The 24,739-nt window shown below is 41.0% G+C and overlaps 1 protein-coding gene across 1 annotated transcript in view; it reads left to right on the plus strand.

Annotated features, from left to right (window-relative positions):
- Positions 1 to 24,739, plus strand: part of SCEL (sciellin) — a 335,541-nt gene that overhangs the window by 122,411 nt on the left and 188,391 nt on the right. Inside the window, exon 2 of the mRNA XM_061133261.1 lies at positions 23,733 to 23,832. The gene's annotated coding sequence lies outside the window, so the exon portion shown is untranslated. The remainder of the gene's footprint in view (positions 1 to 23,732; positions 23,833 to 24,739) is intronic.

Below are 24,739 nucleotides of genomic sequence, written 5' to 3' on the forward strand. Positions count from 1 at the left end.
ACAAATTTAGTGACTTGAAACAGTATGGAGGTGAGCATATGGAATGGGCCTCACAGGGCTAAAATCAAAGTGTCATCGAGGCTGTGTTCCTTTTAGAAACTCTAGGAAAGAACTCTTCTTTGGCCTTTTCCTGACTCTAGAGGCTGCCTGCATTCCTTCAGTGGTGGCTCTTGCATCCTCAAAGACCTCAATCAGGTCTTTCTCATGCTCATCACTCTGACTTAGTTTCCCTCATCATATCTCCTTCTCTGACTCTTAAATTCTTGCATCCATCTTTCACTTGTAAGCATATTTGTGGTTTCATAGGACCCACCTGGATAATACAGAATTATCTCCCCAGCTCAAGATCCTTATTTTAATCACATTTTTAAAATCTCTTTTGCCACGTGAGACAATATATTCACTGACCCCAGGATAAAGACATGGATATATTTTAAGGACTTATTCTTCTGCTTCTTGTTGTTCAGTTTCCAAGTCATGTCTGACTCTTTGTGACCCCATGGACTGCAGCACACCAGGCCTCCACATGCCCCACCATCTCCCAGAATTCACTCAAGTTCCTGTCCATTGTATCAGTGATGCCACCCAACCATCTCATCCTCATTCTTCTGCTTATCACACATCTAATGGGCTCTTAAAAAATAAGATTCCTTATCCCTTTTTGATTGAAAGGGTAGCTACTTCTAACTCAGATTCTGACTCTCTCTCTAAGTCTTGACCCAGGTGCTTAGCATATCTTCTCTGCCTTAAGTCCCGTAGAACAACACCTGATTTAATACTTTTATGCAAGAGTATATTACATTATTCCAGTATTTTTTTCTGGAAAACTCCATGGACAGAGAAGAAACCTCATGAGCCATAGTCCATGGGGTTGCAAAGAGTCAGGCACGGCTGAGCACACACACAATGTTACATTATAGATCAGAATGAATTCCCTATGTGTGAATATATGTAGGTAGTTTGCACATAACAAATTCATTCTGGTCTATAATGTAATACACTCTTTCAACCCCTGGGTTGGGAAGATCCCCTAGAGAAGGAACTGGCAACTCACTCCAGTATTCTTGCTTGGAAAATCCCATGGACAAATGAGCCTGGTGGGCTACAATCCATGGTGTTGCAAAGAGTCAGACACGACTTAGCAACTAAAGAGAAACAAATACGTGGGTAACATATATTTTAAGTTACTAAAAATGAGCTTGACTCTGCAAAATGTCACTTTATATTGTGGCACTTCTACTACTTGTTTTATACAACTACATGATTTTAGTAATGGTTTATAAATGCTATTCTGTGTGCTATAATATTTTCCAGCTTTTGCTCCTATGTGTTTGTCCCTCTTTTTCTTTTTCCCAAGGAAAGTAGAGGAAAATTTTACAGTATTCTCTTTGGAATAGAAGATAGGGACTTTAATCACTGAGAAGATGTAAACTACCATTATCCCATTGATGTGAATATTGGACCAGAATAGTTTATAAGATACAGTAAATCATCAATAAACATCATGGAGTCTGCCAGTCCCTGTGTGTTCATAGGAACAAAATGTTACTCCTGTCCTTGAGGAAACCATACTTTACAAGAAAGAGCATGTACAGAAGAGAGAATTAGCAATCTATGGGGTCAGGACTCATACTAGAAAATTAAATAATGGTGATCCAAATTTTGTTAGTAGATGACATTCAGACTTTAAACATGCAAGCAAAGATATTTCTTGAGGAGCTGGAGGTAAATGTCACTTGCTTAAATTCATAATTGGAACAAAGAAGGTTGGCAATTACAACACATGTCAAAATAAAATTTCTAGTTTGAAAAAATTTTAATTGCTTACATATTTCTTCTTAATGTCATATTAAATTGGTGTTATTAATGAAAAGAACATTAAAACTGGTATTTCAGAGATTGGAAAAGAAGTGAAAGCAATTAAAATACTTCTTTTGATTTGGGGGATTTTTGTTTATGAGATACCATTGAGTATACCCTAAAAGAATGTGGAGGACATAGGTCAGTGGGGAAAGAAAAAGAAAAAACTTCTGTCTTTTGTTGAAGAGAGATGACAGGCAGATCCACAACAATTATAGTACAAAAATAATGTAAGTGATTACATTTCAGAGAAACATAGTTACCTATAGTTGTATGGAGCCAATTACATTCATATTTAGTTATTGGGAAAGAGTAAGAGACTAATAGTGTTTCTTAAGTGATTGTTAAGAAATTTCAGTTTTAAGAAAAATTCTCCTGTAAACATGTATTGTTATCATGAATCTTTTTGATAGAGTTGACTCAGGTAGCTTTAGCATAGTCCTTCAGTAGAAGACGTGATTATATTTGTGACAAGGAGGCCTTGTGATTATCTCTTACTTTTGTCTACCCAACCCAAGGTGGGTTGTATGTAGCTATGGGGAAAAAAAATCTTACCATTTGATCAATGTAGAATTGCTATTTCTTCATCTCAAAGGATAAAAATTGCTTTGTGTGTATGTGACTGAGGTTGAGTTGGGGTCCCATTATATAAGATTATAATGACTGGAGCTAGGATGAGGATGTTTGAGAACACTGCCTTGGGTCATGAGACCTGCATCCACTTGCTGCTTTTAGCCAAGTCATGTTTTATTCCACTTGAAAGTTTGCTTGGTGATTTTAGGTGGACAATAAAATTCAGTCATGGTGATTCCAGTCTTGTTGGGAGATGGTGAATTAGCTCTTAAAATTGTATCTATATGTCACCAAAATAACTAAACCTATTGCCTAAATTTGTTATTTTGGATGCATAAAGTCTTTGTAGTCAAATCCATGTTGAAAATTAGCCTACAATAAGGGCTGAAAAGAACTTTAAGGAAAATTTAAGGCAACTTTTCATCTTGGAAATGATAACTTTTGTGATGAACTGAAGAAACCATAGAATAGTTTCCTGAGGCAGTACAAAACTCCTACATGCAAGAAAGTGGTTGTGACCTAAAATTTCCAAATTAGCTGTTTTATTTATTAGATTATTATTCATGGTCCCCTATGTTTTGACTGGGTCTGCTCCCAGGATGGCAGAACTGGAGAGGCTAAAATTGACCAGTGATTTATAGAGGCCAGTCTGTAAACTTAATGAATGGCAGGAACTTGGGACTGTTAGTACCTATGTTAGTCAAGGTGAACTTTATCTTTGCTGTAGCTGAATCCTGTGATCTCTGGTCATACCACATTGTCCTTTGTAATATGTCCAAGCTTAAACATAATAATATGTCCAAGCTTAAACATCAAATTTTCCTTAGAAGTAATCACTCAGTCATGTCTGACTCTTTGCAACCCCATGGACTGTGTCCCTTCAGGCTCCTCTGTCCATGGAATTCTCCAGTCATGAATACTGAAGTGGGTAGTCATTCCCTTATCCAGGGGATCTTCTTGACCCAGGGATCAAACCTGGGTGTTCTGCATTGCAAGCAGATTCTTTACCATCTGAGCCATAGTGGAAGCCCTCTAACAGTCACAGATTCTTAATTCTTAATGCTTTTATGTGTATGGTGTCAAAATTTAGTGCATAATACTAATTCATCAATACATGATCCATTGTGTGTGTGTTTTTTTTTTTTTTTTTTTTTAACAGAAAGTCTTTTTTATGAAAAAGCAGTGTTATCCAGGAAAGTCATACACTGGTTTCTTTTTAATAAAATGACAAAGCAGATTTCTTAAATAATTTACAAAGGGCAGAAATCACTATTGGATAGTGTGTGCCCTCTATGCTCACAGTGCCCTGTGCTGAGAATGAGAATAGGTCCCTGTGGACCCAGGATCTTGGGGCCTGGAAACCTCTCCCATCCCTCCTTCCGGGGTTCTTGTGTGGGAAGTAGGGCTAAATCTGGGTTCTCAAGAGCCCCTGCACTGGTGATAATATGGTCTAACTCTTTGTAGATCCCACTCCTGGATACATAGCTCAAGCTCTCAAATATTACCTGCCATCTGCACTTCACGTTACAGACGATGCTACTGTAAAGCTCATACGTTGAGTTCCTAAGCCCCAAAGGGAAGTCGAATGAATGGTTCCCCCCACCCCTCCGAGATCTCCCTGAGTCTCTTGCAGGCTGTGGCAGGTGGCCCCTGGTGGGCCGGGAGGTAGCTGAAGCAGGAGAGCAGAGGCCCCCAAGCAGCCCCCAGCTGGGGCCTTGTGAGTCACGTCCTTGTTTGCAGCAGCTCAGGGGCACCACCAGCTCCTGGGTCCTCCAAGAACTCCTGGGAGGTGTGGATCCTGAAGGGCGCTGTCCTCAGTCTCGGATGAGAGAAAGTCATGTCGCCACTGTCCTCCGCTACGATGGCCTCATCTAGCTCTTGGGACACCTTCTGGAGATGCTGGATTCCTGCCCCCACGGACTCCAGGTCACTGTCAGACTTGCTAGGGGGGCAGAGGGGCTCTGCTGAGGAGTAGGGCTCCGGAAGGCAGCCTCCCTCCTGGACCGTCGCCAAGGGTGGGCATGGGGGCCCATCTGGGCAGAGAGGCGGTGGTACTCTTTCTCCCAGGGGTCCAGGGATGAGTAGGCAAGGGCGGTCACAGATAGCCAGGTGCTCCTCTAGCTCAGGCTGAGAGCTGGGGGGCTACTGCCCTTCTGGGCCCCTCTCTTCCTCCTCCTGGCTTTCACCTGGGTTTCCACCAGCCACTTGGTGCCACTTTGGCAGGACTCCTGGATCCTCTGGGACATGGCACCCAAGGTGCTCTTAGCTGAGCGAGCTGCAGCCTGGAGGCCCTGCTGCCCTGGCTCTGGGGTTTCCAGGCGTTTCCAGGAGGGGCCCTCCCCGAGGTTGAGGCTGACTGCTCTCAGGGGCAGCTGCCTCTGGAACTGTCTGCACAGGGAGCCCAGGGCCCCGCTGGAGGTGTCCGGGTGGCCGGCTACAGGCTGCAGGGCCTTGCTCTCCTCCAAGCGCTCCTGGTTCTGGAGAGACCTCCGACGCAGGGAAGCCCCCACGGCTGGCCGCTGAGAAGCCATCTGACTGGCCAAGAGCCTGTTCTGTTCCCACAGATCCCAACAGCTCCCAAGGCTGACCAGACGACTAGCACAGCCTGATCCATTGTTAGGAGAAAGTTGACATGTTAGAAAGCAAAAGTGAATGCTAAATTAGCAATTATGTAAATTTAAAACATAACTGTTTTAAGTGTCATAAGGCATTAGTGCAAGAGTTTTGTATAAGTGTTATGTTTCTGCTTTTTAAAAGGGAGCCGGGTAATTGATTTGCTTCAGTAAGCAGTGGTTTTCTGAGTACTCGTCTTCAACCATCTCCTGCTCTGCTTTGCTCTGCGTTCGTTCTGCTCTTCAGATGAGCTTGTGGGTGTACTACTTTCTTATGTGTTTCTGTGTTAGCAGTAATTAGACTGGAATTGGGGTTTTGCAAGATACTTAGTTTCTATTTTTTAATTTTTTTTGTAAAATGAGGATAATATTTGCCTTGAAGATTTATTTTAACGACGTACATAAATGTATGTAAAGTTCCTCCTGCTCAATATATGCTCAGGAAACTAACTAAAACTATGTTCATCCAAGGAAATGTCTGTGGTTTCTCTTTGTCTTGCTTTAGGGTGGATATTCAAGAAATATTGCAAAATAAGAAACTACTCAGATGCAAACACAAGAGCACATGCTGAAACTGGCTTATATATGCAAGCCAGCTGGCTGCTCTAGACAGTCTTAGGAAGAAAGCCTCCTTCATCTAATTCATAAATGGAATAGCCAAGCTTAACTGGCTTTTTATGTGTGTGTGTTTTGCTTTCTCTTTTAATTTTTGTGAGCTCTGCATTGCTACATAACTGTGACAACATTAACCAGAGGGTACAAGAATAAAATAAGTGGGTGGATGTTCACAACGCGGTGTTTACAAACATCTCTGTGAAAGAGTCTAGAGATGGTTCCATGTAGGAAACCTTCTGTATGGATGATGTGACCTTAGGCTAGCACAGCTGATAAGTGAGAAAGGGAAAGCCTCTACCCAACTTGGCAGATGCGTGTATGTGCGTGTCTGTGTATGACATTGAAAATATTCTGTATTATGACTGTCTCCAATGTATATATGACTCTCTCTATATATACAGGCTCCTCTGTCCATGGAATTCTCCAGGCAAGAATACTGGATTGTGTAGTCATTCTCTTCTCCAGGGGATCTTTCCCCAGGGATGGAACCTGGGTCTCCTGCATCACAGGCAATTTCTTTACCATCTGAGCCACCAGGGAAGCCTATATAAATATATATATAATTTTTATATATGTAAATATATATATATAATTTACATGTATATATAAAATTGGCATTTACTTCCATACTTTTCTACTCTCCCTTTATCACAGGGCTGGAAACCTGAGAATCTTATTTTCCAGACTCCTTTGCTTTTGTTAGTAACCTACATTATTAAAACAAAACACAAGAAAGTAATGTCAATGAAATGAACTCATCCAAGATTCTGAAGGCAGAATCGAGGCTTAGTGAGCCCTTATATGAAAAACATAAGAATTTCTGTGCAATATAAATAATAATTTCCATAATTTATTGATTTTACAAGTTTGGAATTGTGAAGGGAATCTTTCTACACCCCCTGATGACTTAAAGCAAGAAATACCTGTTTGCTCAGCATTTGCTGCAAAGGTTGAATCCTTTATTAGACAGAAAGGTGAATGACTTTTCTTTTCCTTTTGCTTGCTCTTTTTGTGTGACATTGTTTGAGAGACTGAGCACAGTATTTTTAAACAGATGATAAGATGTCACCTTTGAGTGGCAGAAATTTAGAAGCAATGGCGGAGGATTTCATTATGATTTCCTTATAGCATGAAACCTGAAAGTTACTCCTCCTTGCCTTTCAGATGAAATCACACTGAGGGGCAACATTAAGACAGTGATTGGAAGGAAAGGCTCTCACAGGAGGGTAGGACCATAATTTTCATCTAAGGAAATAGCCCTAGACTTGCAAGAAGGGAACTGCATGTATTACTGAGCAATATGATGGTTCTCCCATATGGATAGCTCATCTCCAAGAAGCGTTCAATCAACAAGATCTGTCCTTTGATATTTTAATAGCAGTTCCTGAGATGAAAGGTTCAGATTCTTTCAACTTCATGGGACTCAGTTTCTGCAGCCTGAAAATATGAAACTTCCTAGTGTGCTGCCTTGAAAACCATCAAATTATGCTAGATTCATCCTTTTAGACATAAAAGGAGACGTAGGATGTTACTAATTAACCCATCTCCGTTGTTCTTCCCAAAATGATTTAAGGCAACTGGCTATATGATGTGATGGGAAAACACTCCTTCTTGGCCTGATGTAAATTGACAGATTGCCCAAGATAATCTTTATGGTGTCTTGCATAACACATGCGAACGTTTTGGGAGTCCGTCATTTAAAACTTGATTGCAAGCGATCATATTAAAATGAAATCTGAATAATCAACCTCCCAGTGTGGAGTTTAAGGTAGGCCTGAATTCATCCTAAAATCTACCCCCATTTGGACCGTTGTGACTCTGAGGCTTACATGTATCCACAGAATTGGTGTAAACCCAATTCCATGGAAAATTAGAAGACAAGGATTCGTTCTCTGTTCTTGTTACTATTCTTGGTGAATTTGGCAAATGGTTGTCACCTTTCGGTGGCTCAAATTTTGTAACCAAAGGAGGATGTTATCCAATTTGTATCACATGAATTCTAAAACTGTTTGGTGATCTGGAGGGAGGTTGGTTAAAAGGATAGTACACTTTTTCTCTAGTGAAATGACCCTTAACTTGCAGGAAGGTGATTGTATTAACAGGATTACTGAATAGCATGCAGTTTCTTCTTTGACCATATAGGTTTCCACCTGAAATAAAAGGTGTCAGTTTTCTCTTATTGAGAAATATTTTTAGCCAATATTTTACAAGAAACTTCTGCTTTTACAAGAAACTTTTTAAAAAGAGTTTAAACAGCAGGAGGAGAAGGGGGCGACAGAGGATGAGATGGTTGGATGGCATCACCAACTTGATGAACATGAGTTTGAGCACGCTCTGGGAGTTGGTGATGGATGAGGGGGCTGGTGTGCTGCTGTCCATGTGGTCACAAAGAGTTGGACACGACTGAGCAACTGAACTGAACTGAAACAGCATAAGTCACAAGAGCCAAAAGATGGAAGCAAAGCAGGTACCCATGGGCAGATAGATGACCAAAGGAAATGTGGTGGCTACTACAGACAGTGGACTATTTTTCAGCCTTAGAAAGGAATGAAATTCTGATGCATACTACAATATAGGTGCATGTTGAGGCTATTATGCTATGTGAAATAAGCCAGTCACAAAAGGACAAATACTGTATGTTCCACTTTTGTAAGGTACCTAGAATAGTTCAATTCACAGAGATGAAAAGTAGGATAGTGATTGCTGGGGGCTGGGGAAGTAGGGGATGGAGAGTTAGTGTTTAATGGGTGTAGAGCTAAAGTATGGGAAGATAAAAACGTTCTAGAGATAGATAGAGGTAATGCTTACATAACAACATGGTGCATTCACTTTAAAGCCACAGAATTATGCACTTAAAAATGGTTAAAATGGCAACATTTATGTTATATATATTTTATCACAGTTTAAAAAATACATTTAAAAAGGGAAAAAGAATTTAAATATCTCTAGGCCTCCCTGGTGGCTTAGTAGTAAAGAATCCACCTGCCAATGCAAGAGACACAGGTTCAATCCCTAGTCCAGGATGATTCCAAGTGCCACAGGGCAACTAAGTCCGTGCATCACAACTATTGAGCCTGTGCTCTGGAGCCTGGGAGCCACAACTATTGAACCCACATGCTGCAACTACTGAAGCCTCGCACTCTAGAGCCCAGGCTCTGCACCAAGAGAAAAGCCCATGCAGCAACAAAGACCCAGCACAGGCAAAAACATTATTTTTTTTAAAAAGACTCTAGCTGCATCTTCATTTTCATCCCTTTTCCTAATTTAAGAAGGAGATATATTCCACTTCTCTAAAATTCTGTGTCCCCACTGCTTTAAGGCCAAATAAAATGTCACCAAAAGTGCCTTTTTTTTTTTTTTGCTTCTTTTAAGATGTTTCTCTTGGTAGACCATCAACTCAGACGTATTTGTGGGGCTCTGAATTCATAAAATAAAATTGCATCTAGCATTTGTTTTACAATTACAAATATGGAAGGAAAAATAAGAAAAATACTGTTATCATTTTAGGAAATTTCTTTTTTGGATATAGTGTACATGATGTTAAAGATGTGATATTATCATGTCTTTTTTATTACTGAACGAATTTTAAAATGTACTGCTGGGCATCAAGTTAAAGCTATTTATGAAATATTTTCTTTTGCTAAGGTGAACCCCACCAATCAGTGATATATTTCTTGTTCCCTTATGAATATTTGAATCTTACTGTTCTTTTATTTTTCTGAAGTAGGCTAATAGAAGGCTTTTTAAAGTAGGCTAGTAGGCTAATGTAGCCTACTTACTTAAAGTAGGCTAATAACGCCTTCAAAAGTTGTTTATTTTTCTGTTTACTTTCTGAGATAATAACTATCATGAATATCTTTATGTGTCAAAGATTCATGCCAGAAATACTCTAGTGAGAATGATTTTTCCATTTTTTTAAAGTAGAGTCACAGTAATTTATCCAATGTTTCAAAATTCAAACTACCATTCAAAAACTTGCATGAGATTTATTTTAGAAGAGTTGTCTTTCCCCACAGAATGGTGGTAAAAGGTGAGAAAATATGACTCCAAGAGCCTAGACATATTTTGACAGAATATAAAGCATCCAGAATTTTCCTTCTTAATTAGTTCACTTTTATTATGAGTCTCTTGTTAAGTTTTGACAGAAAAATTTCATAAATGATTAATTCTTCCACAGATAAACTAATTTAAAATAAAACAATCATTACAGAGAATAATCAATAACTTGTAGCACTGTGTTGAATTTAACGGTGAAAGCATTTATAATGCAAGCACAACCACACTTGGAAGTTTCAGGAAAGTTATTAGCACAAAAGTGGAGTAAGCCATAAACAGGGCAAAGGCAAGGATGGGTGAGACAGAACTTTTATTGCTTTTCTAAAATTTATTTTAAAATTTCTATTTACTTGTCATTTTAAATTTTTATTGGACTATAGTTGTTTACAATGTTGCATTAGTTTCTGGTGTATAGCCATTGTTGTTGTTCAGTCACCCAGTTGTGTCTGACTCTTTGTGACCCCATGTGAATGCACTCCAGTGTTTTTGCCTGGAAAACCCCAGGGATGGGGGAGCCTGGTGGGCTGCCATTTATGGGTTCACACAGAGTCAGACACAACTGAAGCAACTTAGCAGCAGCAGCAGCAACTATTAAAAACAAACAAACTGGAATAATGCTCTTTGCAGCAACACCTAGACGCTGTCATACTGAGTGAAGTAAGTCAGACACAGGAAGATAAATATTGTATAATATGTGGAATCTTAAAAAAAATAGTACAAATGAACTTATCTATAAAATAAAAATAGAGTTACAGATGTAGAAAATAAACTTATGGTTATCAGGAGGTAAGGGGGGATAAATTTGAAGAATGGGATTGACATTTATACACCACTGTACACAAAATAAAAAATTAATATAGACTTACTGTACAGCTCAGGGAACTTGACTAAATACTCTGTAATGGCCTATATGAGAAAAGAATCTAATAAAAGAGTGGTTATATGTATACGCAGAACATTTATTGTTAAGTGCATCCTGGGCAGTGCTGACCCTGGCTTTGGAAAGATTCCTTAATTATTTTTCCCTGCCAAATCTATTGCAGAAGGGAGTTTCAAGTACTCCCAGGAGGCGGCTGGTTCAGTAAGAGTGAAATTTCATGGTGAAAAGTCCATGTAACTGGAGTCCACTGAGAGTCAGGTGTTTCCTGGTCAGTGGTTTGACTCTATTTTGGGTCAGCCTGAGTGAAAGTCAAGTGCTTCTTCATGTGGAGAAAGTGAGCTCTTCTGTGGCCCCTCTTATGAAAGGCAGAGACAGTGGCAGGGATGGGGCAGTGCCTCAGTCCTTTATGGGCTCACAGAGTCTCATCCTCATTTCCACTGGGTCCTCTGCCTGGCCTCACAGTCCTGACTTTATATCACAACACTACTTTACCTATCTTAGTAAATTCTCTTTATATTGTGTTTTCCCATTATTGAGAAGCACCCATAAGACCAACAAATCTACTACTGATCATTTCTCATGGTGCATTTTGAATTTATTCACTTAATTATGAAGTGACTACTCTGTACTAGGTGGGCTTCACTAGTGGCTCAGATGGTAAAGAATCTGCTCGCAACGCAGGAGATCCAGGTTTGATCCCTTGGTCGGGAAGATCCCCTGGAGGAGGTCATGGCAACCAATTCCAGTATTCTTGCCTGGAGAATCCCCATGGACAGAGAAGCCTGGCGGGCGGGCTACAGTCCATGGGGTTGCAAAGAGTCAGACACGACTGAGTGACTAAGCATGCACAGTGTACTGGGTACTATACTATACAGTGGTGAATGAGTAGATGTGGAGATTGTTTTAATATATGTGTATGTATGGGGGGGAGGTGCAAGTGGCTGACAAGTGAACCAACACTTTCTTTAAAAGAAGATAATTTCAGGTGATGATAAATTCTATGAAGAAAATAAATCAGGGCATTGTAATGGAGAACTGAATGTTTCCTTTAGATTGGAAGGTCGGAAAGTTCTCAATATTATGCTTAAAAATGCCCTCTCTCCTGAGGGTGAGGATGCACACAAAGAGAGCCCACCTTGCCCCGCTGGATGAGGTGAGGAGAGTCAGAGTGAAACGCTGTACCTCAGAGTGGGACTGAAACCCGCAGTCTCTTAATTATAACCATTCCCTTAGTGTCCATCGACAGATGAAAGGGTAAAGAAGGATGTGGTATGTATATACAATGGAATGTTACTCAGTCATCAAAAGGAACACATTGGAGTCAGTGCTAATGATGCGGATGACCCTAGAGCCTGTTATACCAGAGTGAAGTACTTCAGAAAGAGGAAAACAAATAATCGTATACTAACGCGTATATATGGAATCGAGAAAGATGGTAGTGATGAACCTATTTACAGAGCAGCAGTGGAGAGGCAGACATAGAGAACAGGCTTATGGACACAGGGTGATAGACGGAAGGAGAGGGTGGGACGAATGGAGAGAGTAGCATGGAAACATACACTACCATATGTAAAAATAGACAGCCAGTGGGAATTTGCTCTATGACTCAGGGAACTCCAGTCAGGGCTCTGAGACAATCTAGAGGGATGCAAAGGGGTGGGGGGGAGGTTCAAGAGGGAAGGGACATACGAATAACCTATGACTGACTCATGTTGATATATGGCAGAAACCAACACAATATTGTAAAGCAATTATCCTTCAATTAATCTTAAAGAAAAGGAACTGGGGAGAGGGAAGACCACCTTCTTCCTCGTTCTTTCAGTAGATGTCAGGCTGACCTCCCTAATTCTTCTTTTGCACTGGGCAGGAGAGTATATGACCCTATGAAGTTGAACTAGGACTGTCTCCATGCTTATTCAAATCAGTAGGAGGGTGGTAACATAGACTAAAGTATGTTAAGTAGTCTCAGGTTTCAGTATAATGAGGGTCTCTTACTTTGCAAAGTTACCTTTCCCTTATATTCTTGTCCTTGGTTCTAAGGATCAGTTTCTTGCTAGACTTCAGCAGGATGCAGGCCTCATTGTTTTTTTACTTAATAACCTGGAGTATGTCTCGTGCTTTTATTGATGACTTTGTAGTTAAATAAGTCTACTTCCTTCCTTCCCATAGCTTTCTGAGCTTACAGTGGTCTCCCAAAGTTCCCTAAATTTCCCTCTCTATCTACAATCCTCTAGTGGGACTTCTAAAACTACCTGTGTAACTATCCTTCTCTATTTCTATCCAAAGGAGTAAAGATGAAAGAAACCTGGTCTAATTAATGCACCCATTTCAGAAATAAAGATCCAGAGGGCAGAGTTACCTAGGCTACTCAAACATGTTTGACTCAGAAGGGATAAGGTCAAGATTCCAGTCTCTGCCTAGTTATTCTTTGAACAAAAGCACTAGTTCTAGGCCCACAGTATCCAAGTCTTGGAAGCCTTGGATAAAGTGATCTACCTGGCTATGCAAGTGAGGCTATTACCAAACTAAGTATCAGGGCTAAAAGATGTATTCATAAAGACACTGTGAATGGTTTGAAGACATCAAACCAATGGGCAACATCAAATAAAAATTCTCACAACCATACCATGTCATAATTGTAAAATGGGCTTCCCTGGTGGCTCAGATTGTAAAGGATCTGTCTGCAGTGCAGAAGACTTGGGTTTGATCCCCGGGTTGGGAAGATCTAGAGAAGGGAATGTCTACCCACTCCAGTGTTCTTGCCTGGGAAATCCCATGGACAGAGGAACCTGGCCAGCTACAGTCCATGGGGTCTCAGAAGGGTTGGACATGACTGAGTGACAAACACTTCACTCTCATTCGTGGAAAAGTATCTGAAAGGTTGTAAAGTGGGGCTAATGCAGGATTTGAGATCCAATCCAGGCTTATTTCAATGGTTGACATACAATGCAGCTAATTAGACAGTCTGAAGAAAAACTTTTTAGATGGGTTTAAAAAATCTGCCAAAGGTCACCTAGCCCCTCCCTTCTTTTCTAGGAAGGAATGTGCCTAAATTTTCCCAGAAAGATGGGCGTTCCCTTCACAGAAATAGATTGCTCAACCTTGCTTGGTGGCAGCCAATTCCAAAGAGTCACAACAATTAGGACAGGATTTTTTTTCATATTTTACCAAAAGGATTGCATAGAAATTCAAGGCTATGCACAATGATCTGTGCTTCACTGTGGTAGAAAAAGATCCAGAAATTGCTGCTGCTTGATTCATGTGACAGTTCCCTTAAGACTCTGACAAGACACCTCGGGTGTACCTTGACAGGTGACTATGGAGCATGGCTTGGGAAAGCATGGGGAGGTGCTTCTCCTCATTAGTCTTCCAGCTTGTATCTAGTTTAAGGGACTACAATTAAAATCATCTATACAAAACCAGGAAATAGACTATCTACTTAAAAAGGGAGCTAACGGCTTCCTAGGTGGCACTAGTGGTAAGGAACCTGCCTGTCAATGCAGGAGACTCAAGAGACTTGGGTTTGATCCCTGGGTCGGGAAGATCCCCTGGAGCAGGGCATGTCAACCCTCTCCAGTATTCTTGCCTGGAGAATCCCATGGACAGAGGAGCTTGGTGGCCTACAGTCCATAGATTTGCAAAGAGTTGGACATGCCTGAAGTGACTTAGCACTGTATCTACTGTAAGGGAATGAAATGACAATTAAAGGGGTAGAAAATAAGATTTATGAAGGAAAATTGAAGAAGGGGAATGATGATGATAAGTCTGAAGGGATCAGATCCAACATTGGTGCTTGATCCTGTTTTCTCCTCATCCCTGGGCAAGACCTCAGTGTCCCTTTGAAAATCCTCTGATGTGCTTCCAGGAATTGGTTCAAGTTCCATCCTGTTCCTATTCCTATTCTGAACTTCCTTCTTCTGGCATTCCTCCTTCCTTCCTCCTCAATTTCTTCATACCTGGTTTGTTTCTGCCTACCCAAGCTTTTAGTTAATTATTTTATTAAGCTGTGCATTTTCTGGGTCCCCACCCTTTTTCTTGACAAGTATTTACCACTCCCATCTAGTGATTAATCAAAGGAAGACTTCCTGGTTTCTGGCACACAGCTTTGCCTACTAAATGTTTTTTTGAATTGAGTATTCATAGTATCTTTGCCAGGGCTATATTATATTAGTCTAGACCTTTGTGAATGAGTGACAGAAAATTGGAGAAAATAGTAGGTGTCTATATTCACACCAGTTCCCAGCAGCTTGGTTTCCCATTCCAGCACACGTTGGCGAAGACCTATAGAAGAACATTAATTTTCTCAGACTGGTGAATTAGTTGGAACAGGCCAACTACTATAAAACAGAACTTTAACGTTTCAAAGTTTAAAATTTGGATTAGAAATCCAAAATAAAGTTTATTTGTCACACGTATTAAAGCCTTTACCTGGTTGACTGGGTCTACTGGGTAGGTTTCCTCCAAGCAGCAATGTAGGCACTAGATCTTTTCCTTTCTTTTTAGACTTCTCTTTCACTAGGTGCAAGGGGGGAAAAGAGAGAGTAGTGTGTATGTGAGCCCTGAAAGTCATATACATTTCTATTCACACACTATTACCATTCATATACTGTTCATTCCATTCATATTCTATTGACCAACACCCAGTCACAGGGCTCTATTCAACTGCAAAGCCAGCTGTGACATGTTGCCCAGAAGTGTGCTTGGGGAGAAAGAAAAATTCACTTGGTGAACAACTAACTAGTTGTTGGCATAGACGCAGTGAATGAGTCTTTGTTTCTGTTAATCACAAATGGCTTTAACTAAAAGCTAAGAAAAAATATTGCCATCTCAAAGGGTACATACAAAGTCCTCAAAGATCCCTTCAGGTGGGAAACCATTACAGTTTGACACATCAAGTTATAAAAATGAAATATGCTATATTAAAGTCTAATGAAGGTTAAAATATACATGGTTGATATACCAGAATTGTGACTCTGCCAATATAGTACATTTTTCTCATGGCAAAATAATGATCAGTGTTTTAGTGGACATTGAAGACAGTTTGATCATGCTTTGTCATTTTTGCAGGATGTTTGACACCTTCCCATTTCTTCATTTTTCATATTTTCAAAGGAAAAAATCTCCTGTGTTTATTTGCTAACTTGTGCAATCATGAAAGAATAAATAAACAAATGAGAGAGAGAGAGAGAAAGAAGGAAGGGAGAATTTTCCTTATATACCAGGTAGAATATAAACACCCCTACACTTACCTTTTTGTCCTTTGTTTTATTTATTTATTTATGGCTGCACTGGGTCTTCATTGCTGTGCACGGGCTTTTCTCTAGTTGCAGTGCATGGGCTTCTCATTGCGGTGGTGGCTTCTCTTGTTGCAGAGCATGGGCTGTAGGGCTCTTGGGCTTCAGTAGTTCTGGTACACGGATTCAGTTGCCCCAAGGCATGTGGAATCTTCCCAGACAGGGGATCAAACCCATGTCCCCTTCACTGGCAGGCAGATTCTTAACCACTGGACCATGAGGGAAGTCTTCCATACTTATGACCATTTTCTGCACTGTTTTGTTGAACAATGGATCCCATTAAACTTTAAGATCTTCCTCTGAACTGTGAAAAACAGGCAGAATTTTATTTCAGGGTTTGTTTTGGCACCAGGTTTAGTGATTTTTCTTTTCTTCTAGTTATATCAGATTATCGCTACATCTATCAGCATTCACTCCTAATACAGGAATATATCAGCCTCTGGGCAGAGTACATAGGAAAAGTAAAGTGCAAGCAGTTTCACAAATACCATAACCTGGAGGAGGTTTGGGAAGCAAACAGAGCCTGGAGAGAATAAGTGGAAACACAGCTACAAATAGAGCTTAAACCAGATAAAATATCAAAGAGGCCAACTTTTTCCTAAAACATAGAACTTTATGAAACCCTCATCATGGGAGCTCTATGGCCCATTCCAATGGTATCATTAAGTGTAAAGATATAAGAGACCGGAAGGGCTTCCAAAGAGAACAAGTGGCCTGTACTAACCATTGGGCCGATTTGGTTTTGAAAATTCTGTCTATATTCAAGAATCCAGAGCTTAATGTCTTTCCACATAGTCATTCTCTCCTTCCTTCCTTTTGTATAACATACCTGCAATATGAGAGATGCTGTGCTAGACATGACCCAGTCTATACAGCCTATGGAGGAGTAATAAATTAATATTGTCCAACAGCTCAAGAACTTGGAGGTTACTTTCATTGTTGCAGAAGTTCACTAGCTTGTGCATCTAGATACGGCAACCAGAGGCAGCACCAACACCTGTGAACAAGGTGGAAACCATCCTTGGAAGTGCTGGGTCTTCTCGCCTCTGACTGGGGGATTAAATTGCATTAGAAGTGAAGTGCTCAGGCAAGGGTGTTGGCTGAGTCCCACCCCTGGCTTACCTTCTATCTTTGCAATCTTGTTCATTGGGTCAACATTCACTGAATTACAAATGTATAAGACAGTCCAGGCTGGAGGAGGGCACGGCAACCCACTCCAGTATTCTTGCCTGGAGAATCCCATGGACAGAGGAGCCTAGCAGGCTATAGTCCATGGGGTCCAGGAGAAATGAATGGTGCATGAGACACCACCCAGTGTTTTAGGACTTTACAGTAACTATAATATAAGATGCACAGGGCCATCTGAAAGATACAGTTACAGGCTACAGGGGTGCATATCTCTCCTGGTGAGACTAGAGAAGCTTCAAAGAGGAAATCTCTAGAATCTATTTCATTGCATGTTTTAACTGGGTGCCCCAAGTCTCAAATGTACATGTACTTTAGCATCTGAACTTTTAACCTACATGTGACTGACTGAGTTTACAACCTGTCCTGAAACTTACACAGTGTAGGCTAGATTCTTTGCCTTCAGTAGTAACCAGATATACAGAACCCCTTTGGTGCTCAGAACCTATGTAGCTTATGAAGACCTCCTCAGGAATCTTAGGAATCACTACTCCAAATTCCCCTGCCTCTTACAGTAAGTGGAACAACTCCAGTAATTCCAAGTGGCCAAATATTTAAGGCCTGCCTGATTCTGCTGTGTATGTGCTAAGTAGTTTCAGTCGTGTCTGACTCTTTGTGACCCCGTGGACTATAGCCTTCCAGGCTCCTCTGTTCATGGGATTCTCCAGGCAAGAATATTACAGTGGGTTGCCATGCCCTCCTCTGGGGATCTTCCTGACCCAGGGATCAAACTTGCGTCTCCTGTATTGCAAGCGGATTCTTTTACCACTGAGCCACCAGGAAAGCCCACCTGATTCTACTCCTGCCTTGCAAACCTGCTCTGTAGAAGGAAAAGGAAAGGCAAACCCAAGGTCACAAAGATTATCTTTTTCCACTTAGATATTTAGAGAGGAGTTTAGAATAAAGTATACTCAGAAGACCCATTGTAAGATGGTTTCCATTAGACCAAATGATTTGTTTTTCTATTGTTTTCCATTCATCTGAAAAGTACATATTTCCTAACAAAAATATAAGTAAATATGTTCAGTATATTGCAGCTCTGTTTTGGACAGATGGTGAGAAAAACTGTCTTGGACCTAAGCATCACACTTATTCCTTTTTACTGTCAGCAAGTTAGGATTAGTCATCTCTCTCTGAAGGAACAAGGACGTGGCTATTTCCCACTGTCTCAACTTCAAGTGCCTAAAACTTTTTCCTGCAAGGAGCCAGGGTGCTGTCCAGGGAAATCCCAACACCTGCTGGCTGACCTCTGATTCAGAAAAGCGAATGTGTTCTGTCCTTATTCATTACATTCATACCTAGAATCCCTGGAGATTCTTTGGTTACTTTTAACATTTGCAAACTACATGTATCGTCACAGTTTCACGGTCAGTTGAACAGTCACTGATATGGAAAAAGCCTTTTGGATGTAATATCACGGTATACTTTTGTTTTCACTTTAAAATGGTTAAGAGAAAAATTAGAGACTAGAAATAATGGGAAATAGTCTATGCTGAGAACCTTGAAATACTTCTTATCTGTAAGGTCTAGGATTATGCTTAGAATTAATTCCTGTTCATTATGCTTAGAATTATGCTTAGTATTAATTCCTGTTCACTCCTCACTCCTAGCCCTATTCTCCTTTTGGAAAGATTTTTAAGGAATAAGAACTGATCGAGTGAGGTGGATGAACCTAGCATTTGTTATATAGAGTAAAGTGAGTCAGAAAGATAAAAACAAATATCATATATTAAGGCAGACATATGGACTCTAGAATGGTACTGATGAACCCATTTGTAATGTAGTGATAAGGATTTCAACTCTGAATATTCACTGGAAGGACTGATACTGAAGCTGAAGCTCCAATACTTTGGCCACCTGATTAGAAGAAGCGACTCACTGGAAAAGACTCTGATGCTGGGAAAGATTGAAAACAAAAGAGAAAAGGGCAGCAGAGGATGAGATGGCTGGATAGCATCACCAACTCAATGGACATGAATTTGTGCAAACTTCAGGAGATAGTGAAGGACAGGGAAGCCTGGGGTGCTACAGTCTACGGGGTTGCAAAGAGTTGGACATGACTGAGCAACAATAGAGGAGCAGACATAGAACAGATTTGTGGACACAGGAAAGGAGGTGTGGGATGAATGGAGAGAGTAGCATTGAAACATATTCATTCTCAAGTGTAAAACAGATAGCAGGGAGCTTAAACCTGGTGCTCTGTGACAACCTAGAGGGGTAGGGTGGGGTGGGAGGTGGGAGGGAAGTTCAAGAAAGAGGGAACATATGTATACCTATGGCTGGTTCATGTTGATGTATGGCAGAAAGCAACACAACACTGTAAAATAATTATCCTTCAATTAAAAATAAATAAATTTTTAAAAAGAAAAAAAATTAAGAACTGAGTGCTTCAGTGTCTGTCACCATTTTATCTGCATTTTCACACAGATAATTGTTTTAGCAATTTCGTGAGTCATTTTTTCACTTCCCACAAATAGCATGGGTTAAATGGCACTATGGGAATTTTTTTTTTTTTTAGAGTAATAATTCTGATTTTGGAATCCAAAACGACATCGCTTACATTAATAACACACACGTAGACAGCAAACCATCCACCAACGCAGCTGCCTATGAATGTTCTGTAAAGCCAGTGACAGTGACTTGTGTTTTGGTGTGTTATCCTTGATCCTTTGGGAAGCAATGTTAAATCAGAGGGGATTGGGGGACTGACCTCATTACATCACAGGTGCTGATTCAGTGTCCTCTAACTCCCCTTCCGAAGGCACGGGCCAGGCTGAGAACTGTCATCACCCTGCCATGGAAATGTGTGCAAGTGAAAATCCTTGCAGGCTTGTGTGATATTTTTACTGCTGACTCCTAGTGTCCCATTAATAGCATGTTAATGCAATCAAGAAAACACTTTGTCTCCCCGCCCCAGCCCGCAGCTAAAAATCAAACACTCCTAAAATCCTGCAAAACAGCTTTCATTTTAAGGTTCTGATCCAGGGACTTGCCTGACTACATTAGCCAGTGTTCTGACTGCCCCCTAGTGGCTGTTAGGAATCACATTCTCTTTCAAGATGAGAATTTGTCTTTTTGTTTCTTTACCGTGTCTCACAGAAAAACCGGTGTGCTGGGAGTGGTCCTCGAAGAACGCTATGCGTTCCTCTTTGAAAAGAACAAAAAGAATAAGGATGGATTTTAATCTCTGTTTTGTATTACCTTTGCTGCAGTCTGAAAGACTCAACGTCTGAAGTGTTAAGTAAATTAATCCGTGTCTGTTCAGCCTCGGTCAGCGAAGGCGATGGTTTAAGAATAGTCATTCTTTGAGGAACAAACTGCTTTTGTCTGCGCCGCTCAGTTTAAGGGAAAACCAGCTCTGGAATGCTATCCAAGCTCTTCATACTCTACACGATTTCTGCTGCCCCTCTAATTATCAGACAGAATGCTGATTTGTAATCACCGGCTTTCAATAACTTAAATAGGTAGTTTTTCAGCCAAGTATTTTTATTCAAAATGGGACAGAAGCTAAAATTGCATGTTGAATTTTACCCAGAAGCTGTCGTCTTTTAGGATGTGCCAACTGATGCCGAGCAGTTGTTCATTTTCTTATGACATGTCGGAAGCACTTACTTTATGAATCTAACCAGCAATCTACCTCAAAGTCTACAATTTGTATATCAGCTCAGTTGCTTGCCAGAACCAGCACGCAGGGAATTTTAAGATTTAATTCAGTGTACCGAATCATCAAACATAACCACACCCAAGCTCTGTTATTCTTCAGAGACTTTAAAGATTAGCTTTTCATTGTCTGTTTGAATTTCAGAGAGAATCATCTTGCTAGTTACATTTTTCACTAGTTATTACAAAGATTATTTTGAATAAATTTGTTCATGTGAATAACACTACTACTTACTGTTTCTGTAAAGACCCTAAAAGTCTTTTTGTCTGAATTTTCTTTTCTACTTTTATGTATAAAATGGACCCATTTCTTAATCTCAAAAAGAATTGAATCAGACAGAATCTAGATTCCTTAAGAAAAAAATTTCTCTTGTTTCAAACTTTCTTTTTTAGTCCAATAATTTTGGTCTTCTGGGCCAGAAAAAGAGGTCACTCTGAAAAGTCCCAAAGCTGCAAAACTGCAAAACTGAGAAGCTAGGTTAAAGGTCTTCTGTTTTGTGAAATGTGCTGGATTTTGCCAAGTTTCAGGTTTTGTGTTGAAAAATTGTGTTTTCCTTTGTCTGGGTCCTTGCTGAAAACACAGCTAAGAAGTGAGTAATTGCTGTTAGCAAAGGCAAATAGAAACTGTTGCCTCAGTGCAGCCCAGGTTTTCCAGTTCCCAGGAGGCCCCCACCCCTTCCTTACTGTGGCTTTTCAAAGTCTTCATTCCCGTCTTCAAATCCTCCCCTGAACTCCATACACTCACTCTCAGCAGATTACCTTGACCATTACCTCACAGAGCAGATAGACTCTATTTACAGACACTACCTTCAAGTTCCTTCCAGTGAGCAGACACACCATCCTCTGCCGTCTTGGAGTGGGGCTGGGGAGGAGGGCAAGGAGGCTGATTTTCCAGGACCCATCCCTCCCCCTCAATCCTCCTTCCTCAGGGCCCTTGCTCAAACCTGTCTCTTCTCTCCTGATACATCTTCAATCTCCTACTCGTCATCGACTCCATTCCCTCAGCATATAAACCTGACCCCATCTCTCCCAGAGGGTTGACTTAGGGCCCATGAAAGTCCAAGCCACAGCTCCCAGCTTCCGCCTAAACATGGAGGCCACAGGTGACTCCTCTGACAGAAGCTGCCGTGTTTTCAGTGCCCTGGCCCTACCACCCTGGCCTCAGGGAACTGGATTATGATGGGTGCTGTAGTCCAAGGCAGCAGATGTAAAGGCTGTGGGCTTCTGCGGTGGCTTAGATGGTAAAGAATCCGCCTGCAGTGTGGGAGACCTGGGTTTGATATCTGGGTTGGGAAGATCCCCTGAAGAAGGGAGCAGCTACCCAATCCAATATTCTTGCCTGGAGAATTCCACGGACAGAAGAGTCTGGCGGGCTACAGTCCATGGGGTCACAAAGAGTTGGACACTGTCGAGTGACTTTCAAAAAAAAAAAAAAAAAGGCTGTTACCAAAGGCAGCTCAAATGTGAGAGCCAACATTACATGGTGTCTGAGTCCTGTTTGAATTCCTGTTTGCACGCAATAGAAAATGATCCTGCCTAATTTAACCTCAGCAGGAAATTCACTGGAAGGATGTCTGTGGTTCATACATCCATAGGGGTCTGGAGGACCTGACTTAGAAAAGAGGCAAAAGCCAAGGAGCTCTGAAGAGCTCTGCTGTGAAGAGCGCAGTGAGTGTAGTTCAGGAAGAGAAGTATGTTCTGTTGGCTCCATCTGCTCCTCCTCCGAGGCAGTGGTCTGCAGCTGTGTTTGCAGCTGACTTGTCTGACTGGCTTAGGCTGAATGGCAGGCTTGCTCAGTAAGTGGGCCGGGTGGGAAGAGAGCACATCGGCTCACTGGCTACTGTGTGGGAAGCAGGTTCTGTCCTTACAGCTACACATAATAGGAGATTCCCCTGAAAGGGGATTGGATTGCTCCCAGGAGTTGGGTGCTGGACAACCCAAACCAACAGATGGTGACTCTAGTTGGTTCTCTAACACAATTGGTACTGAGTCTGAATTTGTACTGCTAGCCACATGATGGGCCAAAAAACTGAGAGATGAGTTGTTGGGGCAAGGAATAGGACTTAACTTGGGAATCCAGCCAACTAAAAAGATGGTAGACTTGTGTCCCAAAGAATCATCTTAGGTGAGTTATAATTCAGGCTTCTTTTATACGAAAAGGGGAAGAGGTGTGGCTGGTTGGTAGAAATTTCCTGATGATGGCATCCTTTCTTCTTGCAGCTGTTCACATAGGTTTGATGTTTATAGTGTTTCTATAAACCTCTAAGAAGACAAATGTTATTGTCTGTTCTGCACATTTTTTTATCTCTGTATGAATGGGAAAGTATTATACCTTCAGGGGCCAGAGCCCTGAGAGTAGGCTATGCTGTATATTTCAGACTAGAGGCAATATTGTTTTACAAAGGTGACTGAGCACAGGCAACAGAGCACAAAGGTTGGAGCTAAAGGAATAAAACCAACATGGAGTCGGGTTTGTTCTTCTCTGCCGCACAATGAGATGCTCTCCTGAAGAGCATGAATGGGAGACACACAGAACAGAGAAACGGAAAGCAGTGGAAAGGGAGAAGCAGAGAGAAACAAAGATGAGATAAGACTCAGAGACGGTGGGGCTTAGAGAAGTATCATGAAAGTATCAGGAGAGAACTGATGACCATAGGTGCTGGGACTCTGGAGCTGGCTCAGTTCTGGAAGAGCAAGTGGTGTTTCCTAGCTCACAGGCTTTGGAGTCAGAGAATCATGGGTGTCCCTGAGATTCAAACCTCAGCTTAACTGGGTGACCTTGGACATGGTTTTTAATCACTGTGTACTCACTTTCCTCATTGGTAAAAATTGTACCAACATCATTTAGGTGAAACAATAAATAATAATGTATATAATAACAATGCATATGCTGAGCAGAGTTCATGGCTATTACATGTTACCTGTTACCATTACTATTTTTATTTTATGTCTCCCATGATTTTTTTCAAATGCAATTCTATTCCTTTATCTTCACAGGAAATTCCACTTCACCTTTCAAGATCCAGCTCAGATGCTACCATCTCTGCAAACCCATCCATGAATTTTCCTCTTGCCCTATGTGGGACTAATAATTCAGGTCAGTACTTATTGAGTGATTTCTGTATGCAAGATGTAGTATTTTTCTAAATACTAGAAAAATCAAAGATGTCAGAGACACAGTTTGATTACTCAACAGCCTACAATCTAAAGGGAGAAGCAAAGGTATAAACACACAACTTTAATATAGTCCAGTAAAAAACGTGATAGATTTTGCTTTCCATTTTCTTCCACCCAAATCATATATCTATTGCAGCAATTTTGCCCTTATGATCTAGTTATTTGCATGTCTACCTCTCTCAGTAGGCTGTACACTTTTTAACCTCAAGAATATATCTTTTTATCTCTAGAATATTAGGCACTCAATATATTTTTTGAATAAAGTATGATTCCATTATGTTTTCAAACAAAACCTTATTGATTTTCAGACATGCCATTTCCAACGGGTTATTACTATTAAAAAGTTTTATTCTGAAATTTCACAAGTTATTTCCTGACCCAAAGTGAAGATTTAGTCTCTGTTCAATGTCATCACCTCTAATCTGGTTGATATCTGAATAGAGGGAGGGAGATGCGTCTGGGATTGCCAGGCTGAAACTTAGAATAAAGCTCCCATTTGAGGATAAAGCTCCAGGTTTGGAGAGCCATAAGGAGGGGAAGTAGGGCTAGGGGAGCAGGGGGAGCCAGAGATGGAGCTGGACAGACACATGATGGGTGGGAGTAATTTGGGGAGGAGCAGGGAGAAAGGGGAGACACTCAGAAGCATCCCCCGCGTGTGAGAAGGAAGAGAGCCCAGTGTGATCAGAGCAGAACCAGGCAGAGAACGGGATCCAGAAAGGTAATGGGGATGAGGGAGAAGGATTTCCATAATTTATTTGGGGAGTTGTGTGAAACACTGGCATGTCTAACAAAGGTGTGGGGAAGGTTGGATCAATTACCTAATTGTA

The sequence above is a fragment of the Dama dama genome, chromosome 30 (genome assembly GCF_033118175.1).
Source record: "Dama dama isolate Ldn47 chromosome 30, ASM3311817v1, whole genome shotgun sequence".
NCBI lineage: Eukaryota > Metazoa > Chordata > Mammalia > Artiodactyla > Cervidae > Dama > Dama dama.